General features: G+C 36.4%; 1 protein-coding gene across 1 annotated transcript in view; it reads left to right on the top strand.

Annotated features, from left to right (window-relative positions):
* The window catches only part of MOSMO (modulator of smoothened), an 86,811-nt gene that overhangs the window by 10,595 nt on the left and 64,057 nt on the right, over nt 1–12,159 (top strand). The gene's annotated exons all lie outside the window — the stretch shown is intronic.

Raw genomic sequence — 12,159 nt, 5'->3', positions numbered from 1 at the left:
TGTATGTTTTGGTGTATTTAGGGTTTCTTAAATACACCAAAAAAAAAGCAAGAGAAATACTTCTTTTTTATTTTTTATTTTTTTACAGTTTGCATTCAACACGTTTTTTCTTTTTGAAAATTAAATCATGTTTATTCTATTACAATTGTCTCAATTTTTCCCCCTATATCCCCCTCCACCCATCCCAACACTACCCCCCACTCCCACAATCAATTCCCACTCTGTTGTCCATGTCCATGGGTCATTCATACATGTTCTTTGTCTAGTCCCTTTCTCTTTCTTTCCACCATTGTCCTCTTTCCCCATCCCCTCTGGTCACTTTCAGTCTGCTCCATGTTTCCATGCCTGTGGTTTATTTCATTTGATAGGTTATTGTTGAATAGATTCCACTTATAAGTGAGATCATATGGTATTTGTCTTTCACCAACTGGCTTATTTCACTTAGCATAATATTCTCCAGTTCCATCCATGTTGTGGCAAAAGATAGGTCTTTCTTTCTTTCTTTCTTTTTCTTTCTTTCTTCCTTCCTTCCTTCCTTCCTTCCTTCCTTCCTTCCTTCCTTCCTTCCTTTCTTTCTTTCTTTCTTTCCTTTTTTAAATGCAAATTGATTTTATTTATGTTTTTAAATGTCAAGATCTATTATAAAATATTAAAAAATTTAAAACCATTATAAATTCTCAGCAATTAAACCAACATGGCACCAGCACGGAAATAATCAAGTAGATCAATGAAATACAATGAGAATTCTAGAAACAAACATAGATATCTGTCTAACAATGTAATACATGATTACATTGATATTTCAAGTCAATGGGTAAAATAAGGCTTATTCAACAAATAAGGTACATGGATCACTATTATTTGAAATAAGACAAATATAGAGCCCTATTTCACACATTACACAAGAAATATTCAGGTGAGTTAAAAGTCAGTATGTAGGATCTAAGGAGTTTTAGGAAGTAATACAAAATAATATTTTTCTTACCCTGAAGTAAAATATTCAAACCCAGAAGCTGTAAAGTAAAATATTGACAATATAAGTATATTAAACATTTAAGACTATATAGTAATATACATATAAAAAAAGTTAAAGGACAAGTAATAGAATAGGAAAGTATTTGCCGCACATCAAAAAAAGGGTAAATAGTTGTTTTTTTTAGAGAAAAAAATTCTACAAACATTTAATCAAAAAATGGATAAAGAATACCAAAAAGTCATTTAAAGCTTTTTAAATAAAATAACAGAAATAGGCAAGAAATAGACAAAAACAGGTTTAGTTTCAACAAATAATAAAGGAACAATTAACACATCGTCACAATCAGATTAATAAGTATTAAAAATATTGGTAATATTAAGTATCAGTGACTGTGAAAGGAACTGGGTATTCATAGACTCTTTTTCTTCATCTTAAAGCAGTCCCTTTAGCATATTTTGCAGTGCTAGTTTGGTGGAGGTACATTCTTTTAGCCTTCTTTTGTCTGGGAAACTCCTTATTTTGCCTTCCATTTTAGTTAAGAGCCTTTCTGGGTAGAGCAGTCTTGGCTGCAGGCCTTTGCTTTTCATGACGTGGAATATTTCTTGCCATGCCGTCTGGTTTGCAATGTTTCTGTTGAGAGGCCATATTGGAGTTCCCTTGTGTGTTACTACCTCTTTCTCCCTTGCTTGCTTTAGGATTCTCTGTGTTTGATTTTTGCCATTTTAATGATGATGTGTCTTGGAGTGGGCCTCATTGGGTTCCTCTTGACCCTCTGTGCTTCTTGGACTTGTGTGACTTTTTCTCTCTTCCAATTAGGGAAGTTTTCCATCATTACTTTTTCAAACTGGTTCTCTATCCCTTCCTCATCCTCTTCTCCTTCTGGTATCCCTATTATACGGATATTATTATGTTTCAGGTTGTCCTGCATTTCCCTCAACGCCTCTTCATTCTTTTTGAGTTTTATTTCATTTTCTTGCTCTTTCTGGGAACTTTTTTCTATCTTGTCCTCCAGCTTGCTGATTCGATCCTTGGCTTCATCTCGCCTGCTTTTGATTCCTTCTGTGTTCTTCAATTCAGAAACTGTGTTCTTCATTTCCTCTTGTTGCTCATGTATTAATAGTTTCTATGTCCTTTTTCATGCTGATATAGTTTGCAGTAAGATCCTTGTAGTTTTCCTCTATTTTTTTGTAATTCTCTCTGAGCTCGCTGAGTCATTGAGCTTCCTTAGAACCATTGTTTGGAACTCAATATCTGATAGTTTACTTGCCTCTCTTTCATTTAATTCTCTTTCTGGGGATTCCTCCTTTCCCTTTGAGTGGGGGGCATTTCTATGTCTTCCCATTATTTGTGAGACTCTTCTTTTTTGCTTTGCTTCTTCTTAAATCGATCTGTCTTGATTTCCTGACTACTTTGTGGTGTGAACTTCTAGGGTAGGAGACCAGTGTTTTTTTTTTTTCCTTTCTTTCTGGATCTGCCTTGATGATGTCAGATGTTGCCCCTGTCTGACCTTAGGCAGTCTGTTGGAGACTTCCAGGAATCTACTGTCTGTGGCTGTCTCCTTCAGCTGTTAATCTATTCACTCTGCACTCAGCAGGCCGCCTTAGACAGCTCAGGGCAGGGCAGAGTCCCTCCAGTGGATGGGGCTATTGGGTCCTCTGATGCTGCGTTGCTCAGGGGAGTGGTCTGTGCCAGAGCAAGATGGCTGCTGCTGCATGGGGGATGAGTCAGCACCAAGATCCCGCCGGCTACTCTCCCAGTTCTTTCCTCAAGGCCTCCTTCCCCAGTCTCTCCTCAAGCATCTCCAGCCCACTCTGCCCCCACCTTTGCCAGAGACCAGAATAAGTGGCTGCAAATAAAAATGTATGCATTGGCCCTTTAAACGGTTCTTTGTGTCTCTAGCCGCCTGTCTCTGGCAGAGAGCAACACTGCTGCTTTTTGCAGGGGGCTGTTTTCTGTGTACTTTTTTGGCTCTGGTGCTGGAGGCTGGAGACCCCTGCTTTTGGTAAACCCCACTCTTCTCAGGGGAATCCAACTGGCCCTTTCAATATCCTTCTGGTGCTTTTACCTGTGGGTGCCCCGCCTGCCATCTTGAGTCTCTACTGCACTTCTTACCAGTTAGATTATGCTAAAGCTGATTCTTCTGTCTCCCAGGTTAAAAGGCTCCTCTCTTGCTGTTGTCTAGTTGTTTGTTCCAGGTGATTTCTCCATAATTTAGTTGTAATTCCAGATTGGTCCTAGGAGAAGGTCAGTGTGACTTCCACTCACTCCTCCGCCATCTTGATTCCCCCTAATAGTGACCTTTTTTATATCCTCTAAGGAGATTAAGTTGTGTTGTAACAGCAGTGACAATATATAGGTATAAATTTCATATTTACAGCTTTACATGTTTATGAAAATTTATATAAACTTGACATATCTTTTTAGTTGTCAGAATGTTTTATTTTCAGGCTCTGGATCTACACATTTTTTTCCCTGAGTACTGTACTTCCTAGAATTCTCTGCCCAACTAGCAACTAAAAGTTAATGCTGAAAAGTTTAACACTAAACAAAAGCTGATCCAGTTGCTAGCAAGGGAATGAGTGTAGTGGCTACTGTATTTCATTCACAGACTAATGAAGAAGTAATATTGAAAAAAGCTATTTTTGAAATACTAGAGAGGCTAGATAAGAGCCATGAGGGAAACTAAGGATCTCTGAATATCAAGATCTCTAAAATGAAGTATCCGGATGAAAATCACTTTTCAATAATGTATTTCTGTAAACTTTACTGTGTCTCATTAGCTATAAGTTACAGGGAGGAGAATGCTTGCTAAATGACCAGGTAGACTGTGATGTTCCTTTGGGACTTATTGCTTTAGGGTTGACAAAATAAAGAAATATGGACTTGGGAGTTGCTATCAATGATTCTGAAGTGTGTTTGTGAGTATATACTAACAAATATGTATAGTTTGTTTACATAAAGTTTCCATGTTTGACTCCAGTTCAGTTTTGAAGGAAACAAATTTTTTGAATCACTGATTTTTCTTTTTATTTTAATTTTAATTACATTCAACATTTGTTATTATTTTGCATTAATTTCAGGTGTACCTCATAGTGAGTGCTCTGTTTTTTGTTTTTTTAATTAGGAAAATGCCGCACTTTGTGTGTGTCTCTTTATACTAGCTTGGCTATAAATAAAAGGCCACATTTGGCATTTTGACACTTGCTGTTGTGTATATTGAGCACAAAGGCAACTGTTGACTTCTAATGTAGATCTATCCAACTATAGGCCTTATAGTGCTATCATTAGAGATTAAACAGGAGTAAAGAAAAATGTAGTTGCTTCAGTCAAGTAAGAAAACGAGAGAGCAAAATTTCACTTGTCTTTCCATTTGTGGTATAAGTGATTCACCTAGAACAGTTGGGTCTACTTTCAGCTAAAAGAATAGAGGTTCTTTTTTTAAAAAGTAGGCTGTAGGTGCACACTCCCTCTTGGGAGCATGCCTTTAACCTTTTCCTTCTCCATCTTCTTCCCTCTGAGGCATGTGTCTCCTAAACTCTAAGAGACCCTACAAGACTTGTAACCAGGGGAGTAGTGGCAGCGGCAGCTTGTCATGGGCTAACCCCCTGAACCTATCCCCAAGGCCCTCTTTTCTCTGACTTTCCAGTGAGCTTATAGTAACTGCTCCTTGGATCACTTTTTTTCCTCTAACGTTTCTAGAGAATCAAAGCAGCCCTGCCTAAGCTTCCCTGCTGCTTCTTCTATCCTAGGCCCTTCCTTGTTTCACTGTCCCCAGCTTTAATAAACATACTCTCAAAAAACAAAAAGGGAAATAAATAAAATAGGCTGTGTTCAATTAGTGGTCTACTGATTAGACCGCTATCTTCAAAGTCAGAGATCTCTAAGGCCATTTCATTTATGACCACTTCCTTTATGGAGTACTATTCATTTTGATAAATCTTTAATTTACTATGAGTATTCCTTAAATCTTCCCATAGGAATTCCCTATACCTCTGGACATTGTTCCAGGCACTCTCACAACAAATGCTTATTGAAGTATGTGTGGCCTTTAAAGAATTGTATGAAATATTCTAAGAGATTGCATTTAGCAAGTAAAAAACTTTTTTTTCCCTGAGGAACCTGTACTGTGTTTGGGAAGGTAAAATTATATACCTATAAAATAAGTCAAATATGTGGTGGAACTACTTTCTGCTCAGGTGGTTGAGGAGGAGGTAGGTAGAATTTGAGTTTAACAGTTGTTACACTTAATAATGAGTTTTAAATGATTAGGAAGAGTTGTGCTTGAACAAGGTGGAGTGGCATAAATAAAGGTAGAGAGAAGACAGGGACATTCCCATTCCAATCTATATGTATACATTGCTGTTAAATTTATCTTTCTAAAGGATAAATGTACTAATAACAGCAAATACTTATATAGCATTTGCTTTTACGATACTTTCCTAGACACTTTACATGTATTAACTAATTTAATCCTCACAACATCCCTGTATAAGAGAGGTTGCTGTTATTAGCCCCACAGAGGTACAGAGAAGTTAAGTAACTTGCCCAAGGTCGCACATACAATAAGTGGATTCAGAGTCCCAGCTCTTAACCCACTGTGTGTGCTAGTACCAGAAACTACAATTCATCTTTTACAGAAAAAGTGACACTAAAGGATCAATGTGGCTCTAGCTTACCTTTCCAACTTTAGATCCTACTTTTTTCTTGTCTGGATCTACATTCTAGTCCCTCCGTATTACTATTATTATTACTCTGTACTACTCTGTTTCCTAAATACAGTCTTTATCCTCACCTCTGAATTTTTGCTTATGTGTTTATTCTCATCCTGAAATGACCTTTTACTCTCCCAGGTCCTTGTCTTATTAGAAAGATACCCATCTTTCAAGCATATTTCAACAGCCATCTTCATAAAAACCTTTTCTTGATCTGCTACCTAAAGTAATTTTCCCCCTTAGTAACACCTTGCACATTTTTCATAGTAGCAAATCTGTATCATGGTTATTTGGTGTTACTTACCCTATTTTCTAGCATAGATTTTTAAAGTTTCTTAAGAACAGGGGATATGATTTATTAATCTCTATGCCTTAAGTAGTCCTCAGTCTAAGTTTGCATGTGGCGGGAAAGGGAAGTGTTTTGGTTGACACTAAGATTTTTAATCTGCAGTAGAGAATAGAATTGGAAATTTTCGAGAGTGAGATGATTTATGCTTTAGGCATGTTATGTTTGAAGTGAGAGTAGACTATCCAAGCAGAAGGTGACTAGGAGAGAGGAATATTTGGCTTTCATTGTCTTCCTATCTTATTTTCACAAGCATGAAACTTAGATTTTACCATATATCAAACTATTGTTCAGGAGCTGTATATCCACAGAATTCAGTCTTAATTATTTTTATACATTATCAGTTGGTTTTCATTTTGGAAAGTAAGGTCCAGATACCATCTGGTCATTCCCAACTTTGAAAACATAAGATGAAAGTTAATTTGTAGATTGATTGGATGATTCTGTGGGTCAGCACAGGAGTTGGATTCCTAGGCTAGCCCATAAGATCATGCTGTAGCTGAGATATTTACTGCTGCAACAATAACAAAAAGTAAAATAGAAAGCAGTGCAGTTGCATTACTAAAAAGCATTTTTAAAAGATAAAAAGAAATTATAAAGGGTAGCTTATACTTTCTATCCTTTAATTTGACTTCAAAGCTGATGAGTTTCCTTCTATGTGATATATGTGCTTCACTTGAGATTCTTCTTAGGTTTGTTAACAGCATTTTGGGTCATTTTTGACTTACATTTTGCCCTATCAGAGGAAGAAAAGAGAAAATTTACAGAAAACATGTTTAATAAGAGATTTCCTGAAGTGAAATAACCTGAGCTAGAGTTAACTTAGTAGAGGAAGGTGTATGAGTGCATGAATGTGCATGTGATATGTGTGGTGTGTTATGGTGCGAAATGGGCATGGGCAAGATGAAGAACTTGTGAGTGAATACATGATCACTCCTAAGGTGATTCAAATGAGGTTGGATCCAGTGCTTCTCATTCAAGTCCATGGTAGGGGCCATTAGTCCTGACTAGTATGAAGTATCTCTGTGGATGGATGCGTCTCTGTGGATGGATGGAGTAAGGAGAAAGGCAGTATTTTGTGTACTAGTTAGGGTATGAAAAGGTGCAAATTAAGTGTGCAAGTTAAAAACATTGAAGAATACCTATATTGAAACTTGGTTTCTAATTCAGGCTTTGCTCTAGATGTTTTGTTTGTACTTGAAAAAGTACCTGAATGCTCATTCTTTATTTTCCCCAACTGAAAAATAGTTCTGTGTTCTTCCTTCATCCTCAGGAATTCCATCTCTGGATTTAAAATAAAAGTGGGTATATATTGAATTCTTAGAAAGTTATTTTATTAAGAAAGTTATAGTGAAAAGAGTATGGGGGCTGAAGTCAGAAGTCAGTTCATATTATGGCTCTACCATTCACCAGCTGTGGGGCTTCCAACATGTTACTTAGGACATGTCCTCATCTATAAATGGGGATAATACCTCTCACCTTGCAAGGTGGCTGTGAGAATTAAAGTTAGTATATCTGAAACACGTAGTATAGACATCTATGGGAGCTGTTGTTAACCAACCACATTGGATAAATATACTGCAGTTGATTGCTTACTTACCCATCATGTAGTCATCAAAAGCAATCTGATTTTTTAAAACTAGGACCACTGTGCTAGACCTGGTTGCCCATTTTTACATGAACACTTGACTGTGCCCCTGATACTTACCTGGATGGCTGCCTTCTTCCACCTTGGTGCACTAAGAGAAAAGATTACTGGGCAGCCAGTCCAACTGTTGATATGCAAGTGCTGTTTTGTGTATCAAAGATAACATGTATCTGGGGGTTTTCCAGTAATAATGACAGATTATACTAACCATTAACATTCTGTCAACACTTTAACTCTAGCTAACATTTGCTAAGTGAATTATGGATGTATTCTGTGGCCCTAGGGTAGATTTCCCCTGAACTGGCCAACTATATAAACTATGACCCTGACCTCATTAGTTGAAATAAATAATCAAGTGTAGATAAAGGGTTCTACAAGTAGCCTATAAGATAATTTGTTACAGTTCTATTCTTTGTTTATTGTGTAACAAAATGAGAAACTCTTTATATTTTGTCATCTTGTAGGTAAATATACTTTGTGTTTAAATTTTTAAAATTATTAATTGAATTGCTTGAAAAATAGCAATGACTCTTATTTAAAACAGATGTAAACAGTTGTATATCAGCATGTTAAATCACCTTTAGAACTCTTATTCTAGATAAGATTTAGTGAGTTAGGATCAGGAGACAAACTCTTATATGTTGAAATATTGCTGATACAGGACTAATCTTAGGAACTTTAGAGAATTATTTCTAGTATCTGCCTACCTAACCTCTGGTAGGTAGCTATCATTCAGTAACCATTTGGAATCACACCAGTAGCTAGTAAGAAGTCTGCTTTAAGAGGCTTATCCTGTATTTTAAGATTTAATCATGCTTTATTGTGAATATCTTCATAGTTGTCAGTGAAGTTGGGTACCTTATAGATTTTCCCTACTGTGCTATTTCTTTTGTTTTTTAATTTTTGCCTTTGTAAGTTATTGGCCAGTGCTTTTATTCTCTGTTAGCCTGGAGTTAGCCAAAATATTGTGTCTCTTATACAAACGCCCCTTACTGCCCTCTGCCCTCCTTCTTTAGGAGGCTGTTGTGACAAATCCTAAACTTGACCATTCAGATAGTTCATACCCAGATGAAAAAGCCTTAGGTGTAAATGTAATCAGCTCTTCCAGATGGTCAGGGACACTGGTGCAGTTCCCACTGACATTTCTTTTGTCCTCATAGATCACACCTGTAGCCCTCTGCTATGCTTAGCTCCTAGTTCTCTCAGCTTGGGGTTTTACTGAACTTTTTAGAAGACTCGGACTGTCTTCGACTGTATCGTTATAGGCTACGGAGGCACTTACTCCTTTTTTGTGAATATTTTCTCTTTTACAAATTTCAGAAATTCTTTAGTGATTCTGCCTTGTTGGTAATCCTTGTCATTTTCCATTTTTAAGATATATGTTTTTAAATATATATGTGGGGTGGGCAAAAGTTGGTTTACAGTTGTGAGTACATGAAATGGATTATTCTTACATTATTATTTATTAGTTACTGTATTATTTTCCATATGAGCAACTGCAGACCTACTTTTGCCCACCCCGCATATATAGCTTTGACCATTTTGGTGGGAATTGGAGGAGTAATTTTACCTACCAAAGATGTTTGATAAACGTTACTTGAATGAGAGAAATTACTAAATAGATAGTGCAATTGATTTGGTCTAAATATTTATGAGATTTAGTCCATATTTTCCAATTCTCTTTTAAATTTTTATTAATAACAGGGAAGTTATGGTACAGTAATTTCCCTAAGGTCACACTCTTTTTAGGTATGCTAGAAAAGGTTTAAATTCTATGGTCCCCATATGGCAGGGACATGTGTGACCAGTTAGAATGCAGGAAACATAGTTAAGTGGCTAACAACACAGATCCTGGAGACTAGATTCAAATTCTGCCTATGCCACTTACTAGCAGCATGATCTTGGCCAACATACCTCAGAGAACTATTTAAAAAACAAAACATTCATGTGTGTAAAACAGTTCCATAGCTCTACGTAAGTGTAAACTAAAATTAATGGGACAGACTTTTGGAGATTCTTAGCTATAATCTTTTCATAAGTAGCCATAGGTAGATATCTTAAAGTTGATCATAAATAATGTACAGTTTTACATTTTAGATGTAAATGTCACCATATTGGAATACATGATTCCAATCCATGGATTAATAGCCAAAATTATAACCTTATATGAAGAATAGTATTCCTACTGAAATGAAGTTGGAAGAGCAGTCTTTGCTTGAACCATGCCTATATTTTACATATTCAAAAAATTAAAAATGGGAAGAAAGCAAATTCTAATACTGAATATAAATTGAAGCCCATGAGCCTAACTATATCAAATTGATAGTGTAACTACCAAGGAAAGGGCAATTAAAGCAAGCAACTTAAACATGGTACTCTGTGCTCCATTAATAGGATATAGTCTAAGACTTAAAAGAAGAGCAAAGAAATATTAAACTTATTACTAGGTAACAAACCCCCTATAGTAGGTATTCACAAGAAATGTAATTCTCATTTTGCTGATGAAGAAACATATTCAGAGATGGAATGCCTTTTCTGGTATTATTTAATTAGGTGATAGAGCTAGATTCAAAAGCCCATGCTCTTTTTTATCATACCACACTGCTTTTTGTTTTGTTTTTTAATATAGTGTGCTGTTCAGATGTGCCCCTGTGCTACCACCCTGCTTTCTTTTTATTGGCATCATCTCATTATTAGTCAGAACCACATTTTCAAGAGCTTCCTAACCTCTTGGATCTCCTTTCCCTCAAGAATTTCGTTCCAGGCAATCATGCCTACCTTTTTGAACTCTACCTTCCTAAATCAAAGGGTTTGTGATTCATCCCACCCTTTTCTTTACAAATTCTAAGATGACCTGACAGATTTTTCTCTTCATCCTCATTCTTCCTACTTCACCAATAACTAGTTTCCTGAGTTATAGTGAGTGTCAAAGCCATGATTACTTAAGGAAACTGTCTGTATTGATAACTGAGCCTAAAAGTGGCACACAAGAGAGTTTTATTCTTAAAGACATGCATCTATTTGTAATTTAAGATATCATGTGATTTGGTGTGGAGATATTTAGGGGAAGAGTTGAGAAAGAAGGCAATTGTTGGACCTGCACTTTTTTACGAGAGATGCTAGAAACAAGAATTACTTTATAAACTGTGATTTTGAAATGATTCATTCATTAAATAAGGCAAATAAAAATAGCAGTGAAACAAAGGCATAAGAAGTGGTTGTTAAATGAACTTTATGTCCTTTGCAAAGGGCAAGAATAATGGAGGAAATATGTAAATAACTTTGAGTACACAAGCTGCTGTTTGAGATTTTGCTGATAAAAATGATGGAAGGAAATAAACTGTACAAGAATTTAGTTGTATCTTGCCTAAAGTACTTTGTATAGTAAATCTCCAGACTTTTAAAATTACAGCATTTGAAGAACTTCTTCTTGAATTAGCATAATCAAAGTGGAATTCTATTTTTTTAAATCTTTACAGGTTTATTTTATAAGTATATTTTATTGATTATGCTGTTACAGTTGTCTCAATTTTTGACTCTCTGCCCTGCTCCGCCTGGTACCCCCCATTCCTCCAGCAGTCCTCCCTGCTTAGTTCATGTTCATGGGTCAAGCTAGTAAGTTCTTTGGCTTCTCCTTTTCCTATGCTATTCTTAACACCCCCTGTCTATTTCGTTCCTACCAGTTATGCTCCTTGATCCCTGAATTATGCCCCCTTCTCTCCCTTCCCTCTTCCCAGCTGATAACCCTTCAAATGATCCCCATACCGATTATTCTTTTCCTGGTCTGGTTGTTTGCTTAGTTTATTTTGTTTTTATTTTTTAGATTCAGTTGATAGTTGTGAGTTTGTTGTCGTTTTAATGTTCATAGTTTTTTATATTCTTTTTCTTAGATAAGTACCTTTAACATTTCATATAATAAGGGCTTAGTGATGATGAACTCCTTTAGCTTTACCTTGTCTGGGAGGCACTTTATCTGCCCTTCAGTTCTAAATGATAGCTTTGCTGGATAGAGTAATCTTGGTTGTGGGTCCTTGCTTTTCATCACTGTGAATACTTCTTGCCAGTCCCCTCTTGCCTGCAAAGTTTCTTTTGAGAAATCAGCTGACAGTCTTACGGGAACTCCTTTGTAGGTAACTGTCTGCTTTTCTCTTGCTGCTCTTGAGTCTCTCCTTATCTTTAATCTCGGGTAATGTAATTATGATGTGTCTTGGTGTGGGCCTCTTTCGGTCCAACTTGTTTGGGACTCTCTGTGCTTCTTGGACTTGTATGTCTATTTCTTTTACCAAATTAGGGAGGCTTCCTTTCATTATTTTTTCAAATAAGTTTTCATTTTCTTGCTCTTCCTCTTCTCTTTCTGGCACCCCTATGATTCAGATGTTGGTATGTTTGGAGATGTCTCAGAGCTTCCTAAGCCTCTCCTCGTTTTTTTTGAATTCTTGTTTCTTTGTGTTTGGGATGAATGTTTTTTTCTTCCTTT

This window comes from Pteronotus mesoamericanus, unplaced genomic scaffold (assembly GCF_021234165.1).
Source record: "Pteronotus mesoamericanus isolate MK-2021 breed Mesoamerican mustached bat unplaced genomic scaffold, CSHL_Meso_final contig_64, whole genome shotgun sequence".
NCBI classification, from domain to species: Eukaryota; Metazoa; Chordata; class Mammalia; order Chiroptera; family Mormoopidae; genus Pteronotus; species Pteronotus mesoamericanus.
Note: the sequence above shows the minus strand (reverse complement) of the source record. Positions and strands in the feature narration are given on the sequence as shown.